This window comes from Equus przewalskii, chromosome 7, assembly GCF_037783145.1.
Source record: "Equus przewalskii isolate Varuska chromosome 7, EquPr2, whole genome shotgun sequence".
Lineage (NCBI taxonomy): Eukaryota > Metazoa > Chordata > Mammalia > Perissodactyla > Equidae > Equus > Equus przewalskii.
The window spans coordinates 46990410-47017660 of NC_091837.1; the positions used below are offsets into that span (position 1 = coordinate 46990410).

The 27251-nt window shown below is 41.1% G+C and overlaps 1 long non-coding RNA gene across 1 annotated transcript; it reads right to left on the reverse strand.

Annotated features, from left to right (window-relative positions):
- Window positions 1-27072, reverse strand: LOC103562852 (uncharacterized). The gene is made up of 3 exons (XR_011542632.1): window positions 26932-27072; window positions 15936-16087; window positions 1-6474 (listed from the first exon to the last, which is right to left on the reverse strand). It is a non-coding gene; the product is annotated as an uncharacterized lncRNA (long non-coding RNA).
- Window positions 27073-27251: the final 179 nt, after the last annotated feature.

The window sequence follows — 27251 nt, forward strand, 5'->3', positions numbered from 1 at the left end:
GCTTTTTAACTTTATTTTTATTTTATTTTACTTCTGGTTATACACAGAAATACAGGATTTGGTTTTATTTCTGTTCAAAAAGCAAGCCTCTTCTCTGGGGTCTGTGTTTCAGGGAGGGCACCTGAAAGTTAGCAGTCAAATCATCACTTAGCAAGTATTCATTGACCATGACCTCTTCTAACTAGGAGGAATTGAGCCCTTCCAGCTTCAAACCCAAGGGGTCTGCTAAAGACAGCAGGTAATCAGGATTTAGAAAATTTTCCATTCTTTTTTTTCCCTGACAAGACAGCAAGCTGAGGGGATTTTGAGAAGTGAGACAGGAAAGAAAACTGAGTGGGTTTGAAAATACTTCAGAGAAAACATTCGAGAAGATGATTTGAGAGCATACCATTTATATATTAAATTATTAAACATAGGACCTTTATCCATGTAACTATTTGCATTTTATAAAAGCACTCTCCCATACATAACCTCATTTGATCCCCACAAAAGCCTCTAAGGCAGAAGAAACTGATGAGATCACCCCCATTTACCACTCGGGAAAGTAAAGTGAAATGGCCAAGCCTCAGTTATCAAACTTACGAAAATGGAGACTTACACTTGACTTGGGTCTCTTACTTGAGAACCAGGGCTTTTTCCACTTCACTGGGCAGTTTTGGGGCACAAGATGTGGCACCAAACCTGTTCTTAAACATTTACAAAAAAATGCATCAACCCCAGTTGCAAGGAATTCCTTGGTAAGCAGTGTGTTGCATCACAGCAAATACAGTTTGGGAGCTGACAGAACAAAATCAGCATCTGAGGGAACTAGTTAGAAGATACACGAGGTAGCCCCCCAAGGTTAAAACTACAGGAAACCTAATATAACACCCTCATGTTTATGAGACAAGCAAGTGCCAACGAAGTTAAGTTCCTGGTCCAAAGCCACAGAAAACCCCAAAACTCAGCCTGGGACATGTCTCCTGACTCAGACCAGAGCTCCACCTCACATAACCCACTGCCCCTTGCTCCAAATTGTGTTAACTATATGCCACTTTCCCCAAGGACTGTGTCCCTGAAATGTTTCCTTGTAAATTTCTATAATTCAAATACGACCTTTTCATTGACTTCTTTGATGAAATGGCAAATCAATCCTGTTAGCAGATAACTTGCTGAATTCAATATGGTAGAAATCAGCAGATAAATTATGGCTAACATCCAAATAACGCAAAACTACTCACTAGGACAAGTCAGGAGCATTACTTCCATGTTGATTTTTTTATTATTAGAAAATATGAAAGCTTCATGGAATAAGGATATTTTCCCCATCATATTTTAAAAGATTAACTCATTAAACTAATATTTATTAACATGCCAGGCACTACTCAAGGCTCCAGAAACATAAGAGTGATCAAAGCAGTTTAAAAAAAATCACTGCCCTCATGCAATCACTTGTGCTTACATTCTAGCAGGAATCACATATTTTATTATTTTTTTATTTTCCTAAATTAATTCAAGTTAAGAAATGCCTGCAAGGCACTGTGAAAAGTACAAAATCCATAGTCTCTGCCCTTTAAGAACATAAAGTATTTGCAGGAAAACAGACGTACAGACACTCATAAAAATAATTATGAATAAAAGGTATATGATCGAGTCACAAAAGTTAAGTCTCAAAATAAATCCTGAAAATAATTCAGAGGAAGAGAAATCAGAGGGCAAGGTTTGGAAGCAAAAGGCTTGTCGAGGGAAGAGAGGGGAGTCCAGTGTGGAAAAGGCATGGCCAGAGAACATGATCCAGAAAGAGTTGGCTTGTTTGGGGGACAGTGCAGATGCTACCCACCTGGGCCACAGTGGTAAGAATTGCCTGCATTCCTCGAAAGCCTGACTGAGACGCTGTAGATTCAAGCCTATAAAAATCAAAGCTACCAAGACTTTTAAGCAAGAGACTAACACACAAGTGGAGTCTTCTGGCAGAACACAGGGTAGGTTGTAGAAAACAAACTAGAGTCCACGTGTTCACTCATCGACAGGTGCTGCACACACTGTGTGCTAAGTGCTTGTGAGGAACCAATGTGATGGCCACCTCCGCTATGGAAACAGACTTGGGGCAAACAAACATCACGCTTGGTGATGAGAACCATGAGTGAATTAACAGGACGCACAGACACAGCTTCACAGGGAGGCCCTGTCAGACAAGAAAACCTCTAAGGAGGCGGTGGTCTTGCTGGACCCAGAGGAAGGGCGAGACGGCCCAAGTCTCAGGGAGAGGAAGGAAAAGCGTCCAGAATGAGAAAGCAGACTGTGAGGTCTGAGGCAGGGACAAGAGGTGATCCCAGGCCCCAGGGCAGCACACCATGCTGGAGACAAGGGTTGTGGAGAGGCGGATCAGGTCAGAACTAAGAGGACATTACAGAGCTTTAATAAGGAATGCCAGGACAGACTGCTTTTTGTTGTTTTAATTCTAGCTGCTTTGTGGAGAGCAGATTGGAGTCAGAAAAACCACCAAGAAAGGCAGTAGCTACACCCCAACTGAGAAATGCTGAGAGCCCAGTAATGGCTGTGAGAATTGGGAAACAGAGCGGTTGAACTCCGCCCCCCTGCTCTTTCCTCGTTTCAGCCAGGCTCAGATGGAATAGGGGCCAGCGTTATTGTCAAGTCAAACACACCTGACAGATGCTGCTGCCCAGGCCAAGCCTCCCTAGAAATGACTTATCTGCGCCTCTGCTCTATCGGCTCAGTGGTGTTGTAATCGCAGATGGCCAGCCTGACCATGGAAGAAGAGAGAAGAGAGAAGAGAGCAAACTTGTCCTCCCCACATCACCCCATCCCTGTCCTGCTTGCTGCCCCTCCAGAGCAAACTTCCTCCCACACCTGCCACCAAGGCAGGAGTGCTCTGGCCCCTCCAGCCCTCCACATTCTCAGGACTTTGCAACACCAAAGTTGTGGATGGGAAATTTTAAAGGACAAAGCGTCTGGAAGAGTCAACAGTCCAATATTTGTGTGACCTTCCCTCCACATAAGCCTTGGCTGTGGCCTGCTGCACTTTCCAGCTAATAAAGAGCCAGCTGCTGTGGAAATGGCTTGTTCTAACTGTCTTGGGTTCTACCTGCCGCCCTGCCCATCAACTGCTTCCAGTCACCTGCCACTAACTCAGAACTACCTCTGGGTCCCTGCCCTCCACACTGGATCAGCCCTCAGCTCCACCATTGTCTGTGCTTTGCTTCTCAGCCTCCTCTCTGCTCCACTCCAGAACCAGCCTGCTTTCTGAGAGTTTCTCAATGATGCCAAACGCTGATGCTTGTGGCAGTCACAGATTCTCAAGACTTTGGATGACACACTTAAACACTGTGTCAAAAGCTCAGCATCACACAAAACCTGCTTCTTAAAAAGAATATAGTGCTATGGAGCATTGTTCCAGCTAGGGTGACCATCCATAAGATTTCTCTGAAGTCTAGTCCTGGGTCTGCTATCCCCTTCTGCTTCAACACCAAGGCTGTGACATCTGGACTCAATGTCCAGCAATCTGTCATTTCAAATTTTGCACAGTCAGAACTGGGGGCTGCTATGTAGCCAAGCTCTGTCCTGGATGTCCACACTTTCCCCTGCCAGGCTCACATGGACTTCTGTTGGCCAAGGTCCTTTGGCCCATCTCTGTGTGCAGTCTTCTTCAGAAGACTATCTCTGGGCTACTGGAGCTGCTTCAACTAGATGTGCAGAGAGCTGGAGGGACCTGGGAGTTTATGGCCCCCTGAGCAGCCCATAGCCAGTGGCTGGTCACTGAAGTGCGGGAAAGCCTGCCATGCAGTGAGGCAGGACCAAGACCGCCATATAACTTAGGCCCCAGGGCTCCCCAATGGATTAGGGTGAAGCTAAGAAGTCACCTGAAATCCCACCTGGCTTGGCTCCTTCCTACTTGCTTCTCCTACTCTCTAACCAGCTTCTCCTGGGAAAACTTTCTTAAAAAATGACTTGCATACAAATCTCTGTCTTGGGGTCTGCTTCTGGGGAATCCCACCTAAGACAATTCCCAGCATGAAAAAACAAAAAATAAATTACAATCGCCAACATCATGCATGCAAAAATAAATACAGAAAGTATTTATTTTAACCAAAAATTAACCTTCAAAAGGGCTTTCCAAAAGTGTTCTTTCTAGCCACCCTCCTCCTCAACTACCATGCTCAGCCACTGAACTCCTAAACAACACAGGGAAGGCATAGGGTGAAGCCTTGCAACCCTCACTGTAATTGGGCAGATGCAACATACAAAGAATGCAAAGGATGCATGCAAAGAATAACAACTACTTTCCTATTAAAATCTAACAGATTGCTATTTAGAGTCCTCATTTCCCCCAGATCGAATGAATTCTTCAGCCAATTACAGGTTTGTTCCCAGTTGTGTACTGGTAAACCAGGATCTTCAGAGAACAGAAAAAGTTCTGCTTTCTAGCATCTGTTAATTTCTATGATATAAATACTTCCAGCACAGCCAATTGCAAACTCCCAATATGACGTCACTGAATGGGGAGCTGGAAAGAGGTGTGCACAATAGGCTCTCGTGAGCCAGAAGAGCCAGCTCCAGCACGCCACCCTATCAATTTTTTTGCATACTTCCAAATACACATCATCTATTGTGAATTACAGGAAGTCTCAAGGTAGGTATTTTTAAATAGTCCATAAAAATTGGACTCAGGTTATTTAATGAATTGTTAGTTGAGCCTATAACTAATCTCTTCGACATTAACATTTTTAATAAACATTTGAGCAATATCCAGATTCAGAATATTGGCTAGAACTATAATATCACCTCTATTCATTAGGCTTATATTTTCTCAATAAACTGATTTTGTTTTTCATAAGATATTAATGCTTTTGGAAGTCTTACTCTTAATCCTATTAATTCCTAAACTCACCTTTAAAAGTGGATGAGGAAATACACAGAGGCAGTCAATTTCACTGATGCATACATTAAACTGCTAAAGGTAAATCTAAGATTCTCAGCATTGCTAAAATGAAGAACTTCATCTGAAAGTATTTTCTGGACTTAAATCAAACCCTTGGGGCCTGGTTTGAGCTTCCTTGGCTTTGCCGTCTTCTGAATTAAGCTCACTGGCAACATACAAGGACGCACATATCAGCTCAACAAAGTGTGTCTATTTGTCTATGTTGAATCAAAGACCTCGTCTGAAAAGAAGAGGCATGGCTCTGCCTGCCATAACAAATCTTTGGCAAATAAGCTCAGAGAAGGAGCTAAATCCAAGACAATGCAGCATCTGGGACACAAGATGAAGTATCACGGGTGTGCACCCAAGAGGAGAAGGAAGTAGAGTTTGAAATTCGCAGGATATGGAGGTGGTAGGAACGATTTCAAAACACCTCTAATTCCAGACAAGATGTTTCCCAGCTGTGAGCTAGTTACTAGGTAGATACAGGACCAGAAACACCTTCTAAGACTTAAAAAACCACATATCTGTATAACCCTATTTTTACTGTAAGCATGCTACTTTATCTTCACCAATGACTGTGAACTAATTTTAATAAGGTAAAAAGAAAAGAAATCCAATCTCCTTCCCACTCCCCGCCCCCCCCCCCCCCCACCTCACTCTCTCACACACACACTAGACACACATACTCAGGTACTGGTGTGCTTCTTTGAATCAGACTTCTTTAAATCAATTAATTCTCTTCATTTCTTGAATGACTTTCCAACAGAATTAGCAAATGATAGAGGCTGTGAAAGGGGTGGGCCCTCCATTTTAAATATGGTGAGAGAACATCACTGCTCCTGGAAATGCCCCTGAAAGCGGTCCGTGCTAGATCCCAGCACAGCAACACGCTCTCTGGGCTGGCAGGACAATAACTGCCATAGCCATGACACTAGCCAGTCCCTTTACTGCTGTCTCATCTCTACCACATGACATCACTGGTTGGTCTAAAATTGTTTTAAGTGGACAGTTTCTTCCTGAGGTAATTACCACAAAATTATTAGAATTTAAAATCATAATTATAGGAAAGCCAAGACAGGTGATCAAGAATGGGAAAGAGAGCCTCGTAGTAAGCCTCTGTTTTCGCTGCCTATTTATACCAAATAACAGAAAAGGTGAAGTGGTCCTCCTTGTTCCATTTAACATACTTTAGCTTCCAGGTAATAAGCCTCACAGCCCGAAGGAAATGGATCCATGGATGAAATATCTGGTCCTTTCCTGGCAGCCCTCATGCGGTCCCACTGCTGGCTGAATAAGCAGGGAGCACAGTCCCTGGCATCAGGCCCCGGAGGGCTGAGAAGGAGCCCTGGCCTGAAGCTCATGCTCACTTCATATCCCTCCTTCAAGCTGCAGCCCCCTACGCAGTTCATCTGTGTGATGTTGACGCCGGTCTGCCACCTAGATGGTGGGGTGAAGCTTCCCGGTCTGTGAGCGCACGTCAGCCGGCTCGTGCTTCTTCTAAGTGTGGGAATGCACCAAACTGCTGGTCTCAGTGGCCATCTTGTGGGTTTCATCTAGGAAAAGAAGGTAGAGAGAAAGTGAGGGAGAACTAACGGGATACATCAGGGTCACTGAGAATGCTAAGAAGCTGCTGCTGACATCCCCTCAACCTATGGCTGTAATAATCCTTACGATGGCTCAGCAAAGAGGAAAAGTAAAATGTTTACAAATTTAAATGAAACTGGCAATACCGATAGGAATGAGGCAGAAAGCTTTGTTTGTACAAAGCAGTCTAAACGATACATTGCTTTCACAAAACTATGTAGTAAGAATCCTCTAGCTTTTGGGTGCTAACGTTTATAGAAGTTTCAGTCTGAAACTTCATCAAGGCCTGATAAAAAAACCAGTCGTGTATTCTTCCAAATTCGTTAACTGGTTTGTATGATGAAGTAAATAAACTCTGTACAAATGTTGTGTGAGCAAAATAAAAGTAGACAAAGCGGTTTGGCTTATAGCCAGCAATGAAAATGTGGACTTGATACACGAAACCAAGAAAAGCGGAAAAAGAAAAGGGAACTTAGATTGATGAGTCACTGTGCACGCTCCAGGATCAGAATGTTTACAAAATATTGCAGAGCTGATCCACACTTCATGCATGGAATGTTCTACAAGAGCTAACATGCAGGCCAACACAGGGCAGAACCAGCTGGCTTTGTCAGAATCTACAGATAAGACACACACCCCGATTCCCTCCACACCTTTTCCATGGGGCAAATGGGGGAACTTACCATTTATTGGCACTTTTAGGAAGATACATATCAGAAGAAAAGAGGAGGAGAAAAAGGAAACGGCATAAGCAAGAGAACTGCATGAACAATTCCAGGTTGTTTTTATTTTCTGCTTTAATTTTAGTTTTCTATTCATAGGTGGTCAGAGGGCAAAGCCTCAATTCTCTCATGTCAGGATGGAGGTGTTTAAGCACTCAATAACAAAAAGGAGGTTAAAATAGTATCATAATTGCTTTTCAACCCCCGTGAATCATGTAATGACTAAATAAGTCTTACCTGTCTTTGACAACTTTTTCTCATTTACATTCCCTGAAAAATCAGCCAAATTATAGTACAAAATTAATGTCAAAATTTGGTCAAATAAGCCTAAAGAGGCTGTATTTTAACAGAAGACTACTAGTAAATTGTAGCTATTAAAAAATGTCTTATGCAGGGAAGTGCTATCAGATTAAGAGTTCCACATTCTACAGGTTAACTCATTAAAATTCTGAATCCTTTTAGCCATTTTGTGATTGAGGATGTGTCTCATCAAAATAAAATGCTTAAGTCACCTAAAATGAGAATATTAAATCAAAACTGATTTCAGGTATAAAGAACTAAAATATATAAGAAAGAATACATTCAATTTTGTTTTTAATTACCAGATTGTTTATCAATAGGGAATTCAGCTATAGGTTTGTTTTTGTTTATAAACTGAGAAGTTCAGCTCCAAAAGAAATTTAGTTCAAATGCATTTGGTAAGCTGGGCCTAGTTCTGAAACCTCCCTTCTATCTGCATCACAGAGCACCTGGGGATGCACGGTATGGAAGGTGGTACACAAGTATGACTTTATGTTGCTGAAATGGCATCTGGATCACTACAAGATGGCTAAAGACACAAAGACAAAATAAAAAAGGGTCGTAACTGGATTTTATGATTCTTTTTTCTTTTGGATTTCCTATGAATCCAATTTAGCAATTCATATATTCTCACTTTATTAGAATAGTCACAAATAAACTGGGAAATTTTCACATCAGATTTGCTTACTGGCAAATGCTAAGTTCATAAAGTGAGATATGGGATCCCTGCTGAAGTACTCAGTCTGTTGACCTTTCAGCTACTCCAGCAGGAAGTTCTGTTCTTTACACGAAAATAAATGCAACATCAACTGGTTTCCCCCGTGCCTCACTCATTCTCTCAGTTTTGTACCTTTTGGGATACACATAATTAAATGCCCTCCATTGTGGACTCATCTTCTAAACTTTCCCTAAATGAATCATTTGGGCCTTTCAAGTGGATATACCACAACCTAGCAGTGCTCTGATCCTAGGACTAGGCGTTCTTGGAAGATTTAACTCCACAGAGCTGCAACCACCGTCACCACTGTATGTACAGGCATTCCTCATTTTATTGTGCTTCACTTTATTGCACTTTGCATATACCACATTTTTTACAATACCCTTCACCAGCAAAAAGATTACAACTCACTGAAGGCTCAGATGATGATTAGTACTTTTAAGTAATAAAACATGTTTTAATTAAGGTGTGTACCTTGTTTTTTTAAGACATAATGCTATTGCACATTTAACAGACTACAGTATAGTGTAAACATAACTTTATATACACTGGGAAACCAAAAAGTTTGTGTGACTGGCTTTATTGCGATATTCGCTTTATTGCAGTGGTTTGGAACCACTGAGGTATCATCCTGTAACTTCCCCCACGGCGTTATGACATCTCAGCCTCATTATTGGCACAGACACGTCTTAAAGCGTTTAAAAACTACCAAGGTCATCTAAGAAAAGAAGACAACTACTTAGTACCTGGATATAGAAGAGGCAATAGAAGGTTTTTCGTGCGATGTGTGTTATGAAATTGGGTCATCTACACTATTAGAAATTCCGGATTCCACCAAAATTAGTGATTAATCAGTTTCTTCTGACTTCTTAAGAAAGAATTATTACTGATAAAATATATCATTTGTCATTAATTTTCTCTATTTGTTAAAAATTATTCAGGAAACCAGAAGGAAAGCCTCTAACAGTTCTTATGGTTTTCTAAGAAAGGAATTAATTCTACCCATATTCTTAATAAAGTATCTTGAATTTTCAACAAACCAGCTAGAAAATCTAGAATTGAAATGAGTGCTATGTTTTTGAGGTAAGGGTGGTTCTACTGATCTCTCTCTCTACAATTTTTTTTTTTTTGCCAGAAAATGATGGAAAGGCATCCTAAAGTTCTATACATTAGGGCTGGGCACCGAAGCACATGAGACTAAAAGGTCGAGGTGCTAGAGGATTTAAGTGCCGAGCTCTGAGTCACAACAGAAAGTTTCGTCTTGTCTTAAGATAAATTATAATAGTACTCTTCTCAAAAAGGCCCAGAGTGGAGGCACAGCTTATCGTTTTTCCATGGTTTCAAGTGATAATCCTCAAAATGCAATATATAGATTCATATTTGCACCTAACAGTGTAGAAGGAATAGTCCTCGAGCACTGCCATTTGTTACCTTGGTACATATATAAGCTAGACATGATAACCGTTATTTGTCAATCTGACTTATTTTTCAAGATATGCGTAATTTTTGCTACTTGAATTGCCTGTTCAAGTGATTCTCTCTCGGTAAAGAAGCCTGAGCAACTTTAAAAGATGTCATTAGTGTTCATAATAACAAAGCAGCGACTTTAAAAAGTGATATTTGTTTAATAAGCTTATCTTAATCCTGCTGTGAAATATGAACATTTTCTTCCCTCTGACAACAGACATCTTAGCCCTCCCAACTCACAGCCCCCACAAGGTCAGAACATCTACCAGATGAACTGCAGAACAAATGCCACAGCACACAAAGAAATTGCAAATCTTTGCCTATCAAAAGCTTCCGCAAACGTCATCTGCATGGAGACTGCATTGTCCGGGGACCTCTCACTTATAAAAAGAATAAAAATGTAGGCTTCTATTCCTTATAGTTGGTATTAAAGGCAGGGGAGCTTTAGTGAGCTTTGTTTGTTAGCCCTCAAAATGATGCAAATTCAAAAATTATGGTTTATGTCCTTTCTTAAACTCCTGAGTTTATTTTTTCCACAGGCAACAAACTTGCATAAGCCCAGAAAACATCCTAAGGACAAAAAACCACCCTCTATGCAAAAAATGATAACAACGTAGAAAAAAGAGAAGCACGAGGGGGAAAATAATGTTGCAAAGATATACAAATATATCTAGGAGATAGTGCAGGTCCATTTTCAGAGCACTGCAATCGCAATAAAGCCAGTCACACAAACTTTTTGGCTTCCCAGTGTATATAAAGTTATGTTTACACTATCCTGTAGCCTAGTAAATGTGCAATAGCATTATGTCTAAAGAAATAACGTACATACCTTAATTTAAAAATACTTTATTGTTAAAAAATGCTAACCATCATCTGAGCCTTCAGTGAGTCAAAACCCTTTTGCTGGTGGAGGGACTCGAAAAAACACAATATCTGTGAAGTGCAATAAAAAGAGGTGCGCCTGTAAACTCTTGTAGAGAGAATTAGGAAGCAGAAGAGCTGAGGATGGAATTCTCTCTACGATGAATTGTTATATACCTTGAAGCTGTTTATGTTGTGCTCCTTTTCAGCAAAGTTAGCAGGAGAAAGAGAACACAGTCAGGTTGTTTATGCATCTCACATGCTACAAGAAGTCACGCTTCTTTGGTTATCAAAGCCAGGTAACGCCATTTCTCCTCACCCTTTCTACAGTGGACAAATAAGATTGCTTTCTTTAACTCCCCACTGGGAACGTTTCATATTTTCAATGCATTCTGCCGCAATGGGCTAACCTTTTATTTCATTTCTAGTGACATCTGACACATAATAAACCATGTGATTATAAAGTGCATCTTCTCATTTCGCTGTTGAGAACATCAGCTCCTTCGAAATTCGACTGTGTGACAGACACTTTGGAATGCTGCAGGTGCCCTGAGTGGCTCCGAGGAGGGGTAGGAGGCCAAAACTCTATTGTGATAACTTTGTTGCATAACATGTGGCATAATCAGAAATCTGCTATTTTTGAAATTGAAGTTTTTAGTGCTTAGCAATAAATGAAAATAATAAGATATTTTCACATTTACGGCTGTCACATGGACAGAATTCAGCTCCTGGCAGTACACAGCTGAGGGATGACATACTGTGCTTTTCCCTGACATCAGATCTGACTTTAAATTCTGTGCATAGAAAAGGAGAATACTAGAACTGGGACTGTTCATTTGAATCTTTTGGTATCATTTCCAACATACATGTGACAAACTCTTCTTATCAATGGAGACTGTTTGGAGAAAAGTCTTTTTATTATTTATGCCCCCCACCACCCCCATGTCCTGCTTACAATCACTGTACCATAGAGAATAAAACTCCAGTCTCCTAGAGAGTAGCCCCTGACTTTCTAAATTGCTCCTGTAATAAACTGTGATCAAGGGAAATGTTCTCACCTAAAACTGCAGTTGGCACAAATGGGTCTGTCATACATCACAAGCCGGTCAATGCAGAGAAAGTAAAGAGAGAAAGAACTATAAATGACTGACGAAAGGCCTCCCGATTTTCCCTTAGAAAGCCACAGACAGCATCAGGTTACAACACATCCAACACGTTAAGCTCAAGGGCAGCAAAGTGAGCACGGATTGATTCTGACTGCTCAGGGGTTATGAAGAGATAAAACAATGGAAAAATCTGTTATCTGGTAATAGGAATTAGGCACCGATGTGCTCAGTGTATTTGTCTGCAATGTAAAGGACGATGGTGAAGACACAGCTGTAAACAAGAGAAAAGCTAGTCAGCGACTGTGGAGAGGTAATTCCTGAAAATACGGCACTCTGAGATCACTCACACGGACACCATGCTGGTGTAGACCTGACTGAAGAAACAGCAGAGAGGTATCGAAGTCTATGTGGTAAATATTACCATTCCCTGCTGTCTGCGGGGAATTCTTGTACTTTAGAGGACAAGCACCCTTTTATCACTTAAAAAAGATATTCTTACCTCATGAAGGAAGGAAAAAAACCCATAACTACAGCCACTATTTTTAATGAAGAAATTCATTAGACTTCTAGCCTTTGCTTATAAAAGTCTAGTATCACACTGAGCTGATCTTTTACAACTAAGAGTATGAGAAGGGCTCACACTCTTCACACATGGCTTTTGAAGAATATTCTGAATGTTAATGTTTTTGTAGTTTGCTAAATTAAATCCCCAGCTTCCGCATATTTTGGACATTCACAGAACTTTCCACAATGCTATGACCTGGTCTATGTTTCATGTGTGCTATGTTTAAAGTGAAAGCAGCATGCCTATATATTGTTCTATTAGTTTTTACAATCCTTATAAAAATGCTCATTTTTCTTTGAAATATTTCTCTGAAACACTCCAGATTTAACTATTACATCTTCTTTTCTTCCTTGTTATTAAAAAGGAAAGTCAATCCCATCCAATTTATCTGATTCCATGTAAAGTGAGTATTCCCAATTTTTAAAATAGTTTGTTAAAAAACTCTCTTCAATATCTTAATTGAATAGTGCTTTAAAAACACTTTCATTTCATTAAACTGTAAGGATAAATGATTTGAATGTGCTCAAGTGCTCAAGCTGGTTAAATGTAAGTCCAAATCTTAACTCCTCTGAGGTAGATATATGATTTATTAGATGCTGAGTTCCTGATCAGGACACTAATATCCAATTATATCACTGTATTATGGGAACTATTACCAAATCCCTGTGGATATCCTATGTTATTTTTATTCTGATGACATGTTAATATATTTTAGCTCTCCTGAATCAGTTCCTTTATGACAGTGTTTTTACCTGAGTTTATATTTTTAAAGTGTAGGATTAGCAAACGACAGAACAAGAACCAGAATCTGGGCTGCCTGTCATTTATAAAATCTTTTTCTAAAATAGACAAGTATCATATTTATAATGCATGTTTATGGTAAGCTGCCAGGAAAAAAGAGATCACTTGATAAAAATAAAATCAATTGATCAACTGATGAACGAAAAATCTGAGTCCCTATAAAACAATCTAGGGTCAGCAAGAATAATGTAATGTTACCGGCAGACATTTTCATGTGGTTGCTAAAATGTGCAAAGCACATACAAAATAACTATGTTTACTTTCACCTTTAAACAAAAGGTATTTACTTCTTTTACTATAAAAATTAAGCCCATCCCCTATACGTATCTACTTTTCCCCTTTTTGTGCACAACTCCCATTTGCTTTGGTGGACAGATGATGCCCCCCCCCTCACAAATATGCTCATTCTTATTCCTAAATTCTCCAATCTCTTTTTCCTGCTGTATTATTTCTAAAAGCTACTCATCTCCCAACTGCCCACACTTTCTCCCAACCCTAAAAGATCTCAAACATCCCCAGACTTATAACAGGTTTGGGACGGGAAGCCTAGTGGTCTAATGAACACTTTTCCTGCAAGTTTCCTCCCCCAGTAACTGCTCGATTATTTTCAAGACATTAAGAGAGTATAATGCCAAGCTTACCGGTGGGTCACTCCTGATGGATGGGATTCGATGAGACCTACCCACTGCTCCAGAGTGGGAGGAAAATGGAACGCCTACTGCTGTGTTTTTTCCATTGGCTTTACTGACGGGAGGCACACAATAATGCCCAATGGCAGACGAGCCAGAGAAGCTGGCACCAGCTTCTGCAGCCGTCCTCTTTGCATGAGCATTTGTGGATTTCCACAGATACATTCACTTTTTAAAAAGCAACTGCCAAATTAAATTTCCTGTCCAGAGGCAAATATTTCCTGTTGGTCAAACTTCAAAAGCCTAGAAACCACTAATGTAGACAGTTTCTGCTCTCTGGACAGGTAATTCCAAATAAATTTATTTGTGAGGAATTTCATCATGAAATAGAAAATTTGGAACATTAAAGGGTTATCCTGGAAAGTGAGAACACATATCTGTGTGGTCCCTTTCAGACTGATGTTCAAGAAATAATTACCACTGGGGGCCAGCCCAGTGACACAGTGGGTTAAGTTTGCACACTCCACTTGGGTGGCCCGAGGTTTGCAGGTTCGGGTCCCAGGCATGGACCTAGCACTGCTTGTCAGGCCATGCTGAAGCGGTGTACCCCACAGCTCAATTAGAAGGATCTACAACTAGAATATACAGCTATGTACTGGGGGGCTTCAGGGAGAAGAAGAAAAAAAAAGTAGAAAGTAGAGGAAAATGGGCATGGATGTTAGCTTAGGGCCAATCTCTTTCAAAAAAAAAAAAAAGAAGAAAGAAATACTTACCACTACAAAAATTCTAACCGTGTCTGTGGTGGGAAGAACTTCTCCCACTGCAGCCCACAAGAAATGCATCCTAAGTTGCTTATTTTGGAAGTTAAATGCATTATATATATATTTTTTTTTTCAATGGAAAATATAATACTTGCCACAAAAAAGCAAAGAAAATTCGATGACAAAATGGGATGTTGTTTGTGGTATACTGAAGTACCAGATTCTGTCATCTACACTGAAAATGACATGAAAGGGCAAAGAGGAATGACCAAGGATGAGGAGTGCCATCCTGCCCCCCAGAGTTAAAGCTGTGTCTGCTGAACTCCCCCTCTAACAGGCCAGGTGTGCATGTAGAAGAAATAAACGTAGAGCCTCTAAGTGGGATAAGGCGGACAGCGGTAGCCACTCCAAGCAGAAAGAATAAGCCTTTCTAGGAAGTCTAGCTGAATGTAGGGGAAAGGCAAGGCACAGCAGAAGGCACGGGCACCGACCATGCGGTGACTGGAAAGATGAGGAGTGGAGGGGCAGAGCTGCGGAACCAGAACAAGCCAAATGGATGGTCAGCACATGAGGACACGCTGTCCAGCTATCAGCCTGTCTGCTATCAGCCCTCTTCCCCCAGGGGCCAGAATTCTGTGCTCCTTGCAGTCATGAGGCCCCTAGCCCTTGTGCACTTGTATTAGTAACTGCACTTTTATTCCATCCCCACGCTGACCAAGATCTTGATTATGCGGCCAGGGTAAGCGGAAGCTTGTGGACATGGATTTCACGTGGTAAAGAAACCTCTGACCTTGAAGCCAGAAGAGCTGTGAACCACAGTCAGGCACACATCACAGCATTTACTTTGGGTCCCTGAGATCACCAGGCACATACTCCCCACTCCTTTTGTACTTCATATAAGCAACCTAATTCTCAGCGTCCTAAAATGCCTTGTATCTGGATCACAGATGCTGGTGTGGGAAGGTATTAGCTGAGCTCGGCTGACCCACCTGTAGGAAATGTAAGACTTGTGAAGTGGAAATACAGTTTAACTTATTAATTGACACTAACAGGCCTATAATAAAGGCAGAACCAGTCAGCTAAACAAACTAACAATTAACTTGTTATTGCTATTTAGTGAACTGTTTTGTAACAGGCTTCCCTTGTGTAATCCCACAACTGGCTAGCTTACAAAAAGGCTCTAAACAACAAAAAGGATGATGAGTGCAGCTGCTTTCCTCGTTGAGAGAGAGAAGCCTTCGTGTCACTGCTCTCGTCTTTACAAAAACTTAATTGTGGCTTCCTGTGCTCTCTGATCTGTCCCTATCATCTTCACAACATCATCTCTCCTAAGCAACCTGTGGCACATTAGAGAAGATTTCAGGATCGTTCAAAGGACAGGAGAAACCAATAGGGCATAAGAATTCCTTAGGGAGTTGTTTTTTGATCCCCCAGTACTATCTGGAACCCTGGAAAACCAGAGAGATGTATTAGAAGCCAAGAAACGTGGGCAGCACTTACCTCTGCCATTCAGATTGTGCGTGTCCATGAACCAGAACGTCTAGCCACAGTTTGCACCTTGCTCGACATAGCTCTTGTCCGTCGAGTCCACTATCATGGTCATCTCCTGTCGGATGCTGCTCAATGTCGTCTTCCACTCTTCGGCTCCTTCCCTGAGGACAAAGAGTTCATTATATAGACCTGCATGTGAATGGAAAATGGGGCATTAACATGTGTACTGACCAATGATGAGGAATAATTTTTGTCAAATTAATTATATTCATCCAAAACGTTGATTTATGGTGCCTTCCAGATGTCAGGCTCTCTGCCAACTGCAGAGACACAGAGATGAAAAACATCCACTGCCTATCCTCAAAACACACCCACAGTGATATTAGGAGTGTACAGACTAAAACATTACTTTCTGCTTCTCCTACTATAAGCTAAATTAAAACGACCAATGACCCTAGTACAATGCAATCATAATTTACTGATGTTTCCAGAGTTATTAACTTTTTACTAAATTATTATCTACATTGCCATATTCAATGTCAAAGAGTAGATCTCCCTAGGAAATATTTTCCAAACAAAACTGAAATAATCCAAGGATCAATCTAAGGGGCATATGGTAGAACTAAAGAGCAAAACTAAGCGAGGTGTAAAGACAGTCTAAGTGGAGGGCGTGCATACAGGGAGCAGGCTGTGACACAGCCTACACAGCACAAGAAACTCACACCTCAGGATCACTGAGGGCATATCCTGAACTCTCAGATGGTGATGACACTGGACCAAATCCCAAATGAACCCAAATAAGTTCCCCATCTAGGCTGGTTAACAGAGCAGAGGGTAAAAAAATGTCATCTTGTTGGCTTCCTTAGAAAGTTCAGCAGAGGAGTAAGCCCTCATGTTCCCTCCCTCAGTAGAAGAGAATGCAAAAAGGTCAAGGAAGGCAGAGATTTCCAATTCTTTGGAGACAGTTCAATCCTGGCCTGTGCACCCTGCTCATTGACCACCAAAAGCTTATAATTTGAAGTTACAGATACCTGAACAAAAGCCACGAAAACCTAAAAGAAACTGACATATAAATAAACAGATGAAACAAATTTTTACAGCTTTTACTACTGGAGGTTGTTTTATGCACCCGAGACAGACAAGAATAGAATGAGAGAAGCTTAAGAAGAAAGTATAAAGTGAGATGGTTTAAGACCATAGCACCGTAATACCAAAAATATCACGCCCTAAATTATTCTTTTTCTGCCTATGCACCCAGCCACATTTATGAAAGAAAATGGCAATTATTTCCAGTAAACCATCTTGACTCTGATTGACATACCACACAGAATTTAAAATGAGCCACATAATCAAAATCACCCCCATATTAGGTGATTGCTAATGCAATGTAAGGCACTGACATTAGACCATATGGATAATCTTTATTATCATTTCCAAATGCCACATAATCCAAATGCTTTCTTGCCTGTAGTTATAATAATCTTATAATTGCAGACTATGAAAACAGATGGGTTTCATCAATAAGTTGCCCTTTTTATTGCTAAAAGTTGTTGAGAAAAGATTCATTTTTAAACAGAAAACTGAAAATCATCTATAACTTCCATGACTGTGTTAAAGTTGTAAAGATTTTGAAAAGTAAGCCACCGTGGCTCCTCTGGGAGCCGGCATTCCTCCCTCACCAGCATGCAGACCATGATCATCTTCTCAGCGCCCCTTCTTCCAGCCAACCACGTTAGTCTGAGCACCAGAGTCTGGGCCCAGACGTTCTCAACAGGTGTTCTGGACACGGGCAACATCAGGCTCAAGCTCCACGGCTGCAATGACAATAATACTTTTTCTATCCACTTCTGAATCTGTCACTTCATGTAAAAGCATTCTCAGGCCAGGTCCTCCCAGCAATACTGAAGTAAAGGACGGAGATAATGAGGGTAATTAGCTCCACAATTCAAGCAAAACATCCCCTTTTTGCTGAATTTCTTTGATTTGCTTTAGACCAATTTACACAGATAACTGCCTGTGTTCTCTTTTGTTCCACCTATGAAAAATTCAGGTTCACCAGACTTCCCTCTCTGTCTGTTCTTACTTGTATTCCTCTAATCCTCACAGTTAGAAAATGACAGTGAATATGCTTCTGGCTTTGTTGGTGGTGAATGGGAGAGATACGAGCATCAATAAAAGCTAAGCTTGTACTAGAAAAGATATTCCTCTTTCTAATCCTCCACTGTGAACTAATTTCAGTGATGTCAAGCTACACACTTTACTGCTGATCTTCTTTACGCACAAAAGCAGCCCAGTAAAGATTCCTGAGAGCCTGCTCAAAGCAAATAAAGGTCCAGGTAGAGATCCACAGCTTTAAGCTCATAACTATTAAGCACATACTCTTTGCCCATGAATCTTCTTCAAAAACTGGCTCATGTGTCCTCAGCAAGCCTTTCTGAGTTAACATTACGCTTTAACCACATTTTTACTCTCATCAGATGTCTCAAACACAAATGTCTCACCGGGGCCAGGCAGGTCATGCAAGTGAGTAAAGTAGGGGTACGACAATAAGGAGTGGTGGAGACTGGAGAAATGGAAGGGGAAAATGGCCACTCAGCTCCAACAGACTGATGCCCCGTGGAGGTCCCAGACATTGTAAATTTCAGGAGAAGCCAGAAATCCAGATTTCATGTGAAAAAATTTTAAGTGTTGTCAAATAATTCAAACTAAAATAACCCAAAACACTATGTGGCCCACACATTGTGTGGGCACTTGTGTTCTCTATTAATAACAGCACTCATACACTTAATTGCATTGGAACAGAAGGGAACAGAGACTAACATATAGTGCACAACTACATATGACAGTACCCTACAAGTGTTGTCTCATGTTGATGCGGGGTTGGTGAGCCGAGGAGTCAAAAGAAAGATTTCTTGGACTCTCAAGATCTGGCAGTATTGCTCTTTTATTTAGAGAATAGTGTGGAATAGCATGGGGACAGGACCCATGGGCAGTCAGAGCTGCTGCTGCGTGGGGACAGGACCAACGGGCAGTCAGAGATGCTGCTGGCATGGGGAGCTACTGCTGCAAACATGGGTGGAGAGTAAAGCTAAATTTAAGGCATAGGTATGTGAGTTACCTCTTTACAAGACAAAGGAAAGAATATGTAAAAAAGTTAAAATGGTATCAGTGCAGGTGGGGTCTGGCTATTGGGTGGTCCTATAACTTTTAGATAAGAATCAAATCGGATTAAGTAAAGGCCAGAAGGCACCACCCTAAATACTATCTTCAGCTAAAGACAAAGGCAGATGTTGGGGGGCGGGAGGGTCAGTTACATGAGGTTGCCAGACAGTAAACAACTTAAGCCTTGCCTTCCCCATTAAGAGTTTCCAGAGATAAGGCCATCCCCACTTCCTCCTGGCACAGAGAGGGAGGCATGGAGACTTCCTTCACAAATGCAAACGTCTCTCATCAAAGGGCAAGCAAATTCCATTCCTCGGAGCCTGCTTCTCATCTGCAGTTTTAAAATTAACCAGCCTAAGATAATCCTCATCAATGTGATTCCAGTAACCTTGCAAGAGTGATTCTTACTTCCTATTTTACAGATGAGGGACTTAGTCTCAGAGAAGTAAAGTAACTTGTCCAAATGGTAGAGCTAGGATTGCACCCCAGATCTCTCTGACTCCAAACATACTCATTTTAGAATAATGTGCTATCTCTAGTAAGTATTTTCTTAACTTACATTTCCTCACAAGTTAAATTATAATCCTCACCACATTGCTTTCTGTAGCTTAGAGTATGAATACTCTATCACCCCATAACTAACTATTATGCTTTGAAAAAGGAGGATAAAATCACGAGCACCAGTCAATGCTTTGCTGTTAGTGCCATCGAGTAGATTCTGACTCCTAGTGACCCTGTGCACAGCAGAGCGAAGTCCTGCCTGGTCTTTTTGTGCCCTCCTCTCATCTTCCAGCACAGACAATGCTCTGCTGCTATTCATAGGGTTTTCATGGAAAATTTTTTCCACAGTGGCTGGCCAGGTCCTTCTTCCTAGTCTGTCTTAGTCTGGAAGCTCTACTGAAACCTGTCCACCATGGGTGACCCTGCTGGTATTTGAAATACCAGTGGCATAGCTTTCACCATCACAGCAACTCACAGCTACCACAGTATGACACTTGACAGACAGGTGGTGTGGTTCCCTGACAGGGAAGGGAACCCGGGACGGGGTGGTAAGAGCACAGAATCTTAACCACTAGACCACCAGTCTTTAGACAAATTCAATACACTTGTTAACTGAGTTAATCATCATTATACCAACGCATTAGTTAGGAGAGTTTTTATACAATGATCAAAAGTACTTTGCCTGATCATGGAGGTTTTGAGTCATTGCTTAAGATCTTCATTTGTTCTTACTCACAGCTAAATGCCGTAGCCCATACTTACAGAAGGCTGAAGAAGCTTAGATTTAGAATTGAGGCTTGGGAATGACTGTAGATAAATTAGAGTTTCTTTCTTTCTTTCTCTTTTGGGCTTTGTGTTTCAGACCTGTACTTTTTGTTTTCAAGTGAAACTCTGAAAATTGTCAGAAAAACTTTGTGAACTTAATTAAGTAGGGAAATTCCTAAAGTAGAAACAATTTTCTTTGCAATCTTATCTAAAGACACAGGTAAATTTATTTTCCAGTTTGATTTTTAACAAACGGTTTACTTGAAATATTTTAATCTCTAATCTCCAAACTCGGACTGCATGAATCTCAAAAGCCCTTAATAATAATAATAATAATAATAATAATAATATCCTACCAACAACTAAAAATGGATGATAAAAAATTAGAGAGACGACTTCCAGCTTATGGTCCAGCAGGTAAAGAGCTTAAAAGTTATCACTTTTTGCCACAGGGAAAAAACAGACGATCATGGGACTTTGGAATCACTTGGAACCAGTTAAAACCTTGACTGTGAAATAAAGAAATGCTAAATCCATTTGATCCATTATGATAATCAAAATATTTCGAGTTTTGAGAAGCTTTTTATGTTGATAATTTTTTTAAATTGTCATGTGTCTGGATATCAATAGTTCATGTTATGCTATAAATTAAATAATTGATGTCATAAATGAAATAATAAGAAAGAAGCTGAACAAACTAAAAAACAACAACTCATTTCAGCTTTGCTACATAACTGAGGTCACAGGGCAAACTGCTGCCCCCAAAGCTACAGAGACAAACACGTGGGTTTAGAGAGTGACAACTCACCAGAGCAGAAACCTACAAGCAGAAATCTCTGTGAGAAGCAGCACCAGAGAAGGAAAATCTAAACTGTAATTGGCAAATTACTGGAGGTTCAGTGTGGACAAGTCTGGGACTTAAAAACTCCAGGGGAGTCTAGTCCTAGAGGGACCCCCACACTTTTGTGAGTTTTATCTCCAGGAGCCCTACCAGGTCCTCAGAGTAAAGATTAGAGAAAAAAGTCTCCTCAGGCTTCTAACAAGAAGAGGGGGGAAGCAGCCCTTTGAAATACGCCCAGAACATTCTGTGCTTCTTAAAAGGGCTTGCTCTCAAGAAAGACTATTTTACTAGAGCCTAACCTGCTTGGGTTTTATCAGTGCCTAACCAATGTAGGAGAAGGAAAATACCCAACTCTAGCTGCCCCCAGCCATCCTCTCCTACCCAAGGGGAACTACTGAGAAGCACTATGAAGGTCACAGCCAAGGGGCAGAAGTTCACTAAAAGGATGAGACATAATCATAGCACTTAATAGAATGCCTTCCCCTCCCCTGACACTTTACTATCATCTTACTAAAGATCTATTTACAGCTGTTCCTTCTAACTGGTACATCAAGTCTGGATGTCAAGACAAAATTACAAGGCATACTAAATGGCAAAAAACACAGTTTGAAAAGACAGAGTAAAGATTAAAATCAGACTCAGATATAAGAGGGATGTTGGAATTATCATACTGGAAATTTAAAACAACTATGATTAATACGCTACAGGCTCTAATGAAAAAAGTGCCAACATGTAAGAGATGGATAATGTAAGCAGAGAAAGAAATTCTAAGAAAGAATCAGAAAGGAATACTAGAAATCAAAAATACTGTAACAAAAATAAAAGAATGCCTTTGGTGGGCTCATTCATTAGTAGAGTGGATATGGTTGAGGAGAGAATCTCTGAGCTGGAGGATATGACCATAGAGACTTCTAAAACTGAAAAGCAAAGGAAAAAAGACTGAAAGACAAGAGAAGAGAATACTCCCAAACTGTGGGACAACTACAAAAGGTATAATATGTGTGTAGTGAGAAACTAGAAGGAGAAGAGAGGGATGAACGGAAGTGATATTTGAAGCATTAGTGACCAAGAATTTCCCTCAAATTAATGTTAGATACCAAAACTCAGATCCCGAGATGCTCAGAGAACACCAAGAAGGAGAAAATGCCAAAAAATCTCCACCTAGGCAAACCATTCAAATTTCAGAACGTCAAAGTAAAGAAAAAATCCTGAAGGAAGCTAGAGGAAAAAAACATTTTATCTATAGAGGAGCAAAGATAAGAATTATATCTGACTTCTCAGAAACCACGTAAGCAAGAAGAGAGTGGAGTGAAATATTTTAAATGTTGAGATAAAAACCACCAACCTAGAATTTCGTACTCTGTGAAATTATTCTTCAAAAATGAAGGAAAAATAAAGACTTTCTCAGACAAAAATTGAGGAAATTTGTTGCCAGTAGACCTACCTTCCAAGAAATGTTAACAGACATTCTTCAGAAAGAAGGAAAATATAGATCAGAATTGGAATCTACACAAAGAAAGGAAGAGCATTAGAGAAGGAATAAATGAGAGTAAAATAAAAACTTTTATTTTTCTTATTCTTAATTGATCTAGCAGATAACAGTTTGTACAAAATAATAACAGCAACAATATACTCAATGATCATGGTTTATGTGTAAGTGAAATGAATGACAGCAATGATATAAGGGAGAGGAGGGAGGAACTAGACATACTTTGTTATTATACTTACTCTATCTGTGATGCAGCACAGCGTTATCTGAAAGTGGATTTGGATTAGTTGTAAATGTATATTGCTAATTCTAGGGCACCACTAAAAAAAGTAAAAAAGAAACTAAGAAAGGAGAGAAAACAGAATAATATAAAATGCTCAATTAAAATCACAAAGACAGAAAAAGAGTGGATGACAAAAATAGGAACAAAGAACATGGGCAACAAATAGAAAACAGCAAAAAAATACAGTGGAAAGTAATCCAATTATCAATCCAAAATGATAAATAATCACTTCAAATGTCAATGGTCTAAATACATCAATTACCAGACAGACTGTCAGAGTGGATCACAAAACAAGACCTGACTAATAGGTAGTCTACAAGAAACCCACTTTAGAAATAAAGATACATATAGATTAAAAGTAAAGGGATGGAGAAAGATATACCATGCTAATATTAATCAAAAGAAAGTGGGAGGGGGCTGTCCCAGTGGTGCAGCGGTTCAGTTCACACATTCCACTTTGGCAGCCTGGGGTTCACCAGTTTTGATCCCAGGTGCGGACCTACGCATCGCTTGTTAAGTCATGCTGCGGCAGGCATCCCACAAAGTAGAGGAAGATGGGCATGACGTTAGCTTAGGGCCAGTCTTCCTTGGCAAAAAGAGGAGGATTAGTGGCAGATGTTAGCTCATGGCTAATCTTCCTCAAAAAAAAGGAAAGTGGGAGTAGCTATATTAATTTCAGACAGAGCAAGGGAAGTTACTGAAGGTAAAGAAAGGTATTACGTAATGATAAAGCGGTCAATTCTTCAAGACGACTTAACAATCCTTCATGTGTATGTGCCTAACAATAGAGCATCAAACTATGTCAGGGAAAAACTGATAGAACTGCAAGGAGAAACAGATGAATCCACTATTATGGTTGGAGACTTCACCACCCCTTCATCAGTAATGGACAGATGCATAAGGCAGAAAATCAGAAAGTACATAGTTGAATTCAACAGTAACATCGATCAACTTGCTACATCTTATACAATACTTCATCTGACAATATCTAAAATACACATTCATCTCAAGTTCACAGAGAACATTCACAAAGACAGATAACATTCTAGGCCATAAAACACACCTTAAAAAATTCAAAAGAACAGAAATCATGCAATGTATGCTCTCAGACCACAATGGAATTAAACTAAAGATAAGTAAGAGAAAGACAGCTGGAAAAATCCCAGAATATGTGAAGATTAAAACACACACTTCTTGGGGCTGCCCCGGTGGTGCAGTGGTTAGATTCATGCGTTCCAATTCGGCAGCCCAGGGTTTGCTGGTTCAGATCCTGGGCATGGACCTATGCACCACTGGTCGGGCCATGCTGTTGCAGGCATCCCCCACATAAAGTAGAGGAGGATGGTCAGAGATGTTGGCTCAGGGCCACTCTTCCTCAGAAGGAGGAGGAGGATTGGTGGCAGGTGTTAGCATCAGGGCTAATCTTCCTCAAAAGAAAACAAAACACACTTGGGTCAAAGAAGAAATCTCAGGAGAAATTTTAAAAATATTTAAAACTACAGGAAAATAGAAATACAACTTATCAAAATTTTAGGATATAGCAACAGCAGTACTTAGAGGGAAATTTATGGCACTGAATGCATAAATTAGAAAGAAATAAAGATCTAAAAGTCAAAAATCTAATCTTTCATCTAAGGAAAAAGAAGAGCAAATTAAATCCAAAGTAAACAGAAAAGAAGAAATAAAAGTTAGAGAAATCAATGAAATTGAAAACAGGAAATCAATAGAGAAAATCAAGGAAACCAAAAGCTGGTTCTTTGAAAAGATCAATAAAAATGATATGCCTTTAGCTAGGCTATCTGAGGAAAAAAAAAAAAGACATTACTAAAATCAGAAAATGAAAGCGAGAACATCACTATAGATTCCACGGGCATTAAAACGGTAATAAAGGAAGGATATAAAGTATTCTGTGACCACAATGTGATAACTTAGATGAAAGGGACCAATTCCTTAAAATACATAATCTATCAAAAGTCATACAAATAGAAATAGACAATATGAATAGGTCTATTTCTATTAAAGACCTTGAATCAACACTTAATAACCTTCCAAAAACAAAAAGCACTAGGCCTAGATGGGTTAAGTGGTGAATTCTACAAACATTTAAGAAGATATTATACCAGTTCTCCACAATCTCTTTCAGAAGATAGAAACAATGAAGATACTTCCTAACTTATTTTATGAGGTAAGCATGACCCTAATACAAAAAATCAGACAGAGAGATTATAAGAAAACTATAGCCAATAGATCTCTCATGAACATAGATACAAAAATCCTCAACAAAATATCAGCAAATTGAATCCAACAATGTATAAAAAGAATTATACACGATGACCAGGCGGGATTTATTCCAGGTATGCAAGGCTGGTTCAACATTCAAAGGTCAATTAATGTAATCCATCACATCAACAGGCTAAAGAAGAAGAATCACATGATCCTATCAATAGATGCAGAAAAAGCATGAAACAAAATCCAACACCCATTCATGAGAAAAAGCTCTTGGCAAACTAGGAAGAGAGGGGGAACTTCGTCAACTTGATAAAGAACATCTACAAAAAACCTACAACTAACATCAAACTTAATGGTCACAGTTCTATAATGGTCACACTGTCTATAGAGGACCTAGCAAAAACTTGTTTAGCAAACATTTGCATTTCCACCTCCATATAAACTGTCTTCCTTGCCTCTGAAGTCCCAAACCACTACCCCCAACATCACGCTTCCTCTTTAGCTGAACACAGTATTTAAGGTGGCAGCTTTGGCCATTTTGGCAAGTTGCTTAGTTTTCCTGGGTTTCTCCCATGTATGCATGTTATTAAACTTGTTTAATTTTCTCCTGCTAACCTGCCTCACGTCATTTTAATTCTTTGACCTGCTTATAAGAACCAGAAGGAAAGGGAAGGGGGGGAATTCTGCCTCTTCCCCTCTCAAAAGACTGAATTAGATAAAAACTGATAGGAGAAACCTATTATTAACCCCCTTCAGCAGCAATAAATATTTGATGTAAGCCCCAGCTTATGTTCATGTATAGGTGATAATCTTGAAGAATTTACATTAGACAATGACCTAACTAAAATCCATTCTATACATCTGACATCCTGTCAACCTTTTACCTTACAAGCTGTTTTTCCATCACAACAAATTTTAACATAAAAACAGGACTTATTTTTAGTTTTTAGGAGCTAAAAATCATTTAGACTTGTCTTGCATTTCTCCTAAAACAGAAGAAGTCTCCTCAGGGCTCAGATCTCTTTGTATTTCCAAACGAAAGGTACATTATTGCCAAATTTTTAAAAATACTATTAGTTGACTACTTACTCGGAAAGATGTAATTATTCTAACGTCAGAATTAACTATCCCTAACAAGATCTCACGCGAACCATTTATAGCACCATCACATCACAAATACAACCCCCAGTAAACAGCCATGGCAGGTAAGCAAGCGCACAGCGCTTAGGACAAGGACCCAGCACCCCGCCTCCCCATTTTCCAAACCAGCCGCGGGCAGCTGACCTACGACCGTCCGCGCAGTTACCAGCGCTCCGGGCGGGTCGGCGGCCCTGCAGGGGGCGCAGGCCCAGGCCCACTCGGGCGCCCTCCTCACAGCCCCTCTCTGTGCCGCTGGCCGCCCCCCACGCCGTGCTCTGACCTCCGTGAGACCCCGCTCGGCCACAGCGCCCGCACTGCCCTCCCCCGCGGGCCCCAGGCCCGGCTCCTCCCGGGTCTCCCGTGAGGGGGGGGGGGGGTCCCTTAGGCTCACGAGCCTGGAGGTGAGCGGGCGGGTAGCCGCGGCTGGGGTCCTCTCGTGGAAGGTGGGGGCTCGCGGTGAAAAGGACGGGGCCCGGGACTGCGAGGGAAAAGGGGGCCGCTGCGGGGTCCTCCAATGGGAGATAGAGAGTCGCGGGGCGGAAGAGCCGGACTCGGAACTACTGAGGAAAAAGGAGCGGCGGGGCGGCGGCCTCACCTGAGGCGGGGGCGGCTCTCCGGGGCCGGGGTGACCACGCCGTCCCTCAGGACGAGGATCTGCGCGGCCCGGCGCTCACGGCGGCGGGGCTGGCGGCGGCCGGCAGCCGCAGCGCTGGTAGCCCACGGTCCACGCCTGCTCCTCGTTGATGGGCGGGTCGCAGACCCGCGGGATCTCCCCCAGGCTCAGCGCGTCCTGCGGGACCCAAGCCGCACCCGCGACCCCCCATCTCGCCCTCCGGCTGAGCCATCCCGGGGATCGGCGCTGCGTCTCTTCAGCTCCGGAGCGTCGTCTCTGCGCCGCCGCCTCCTCATCCCGAA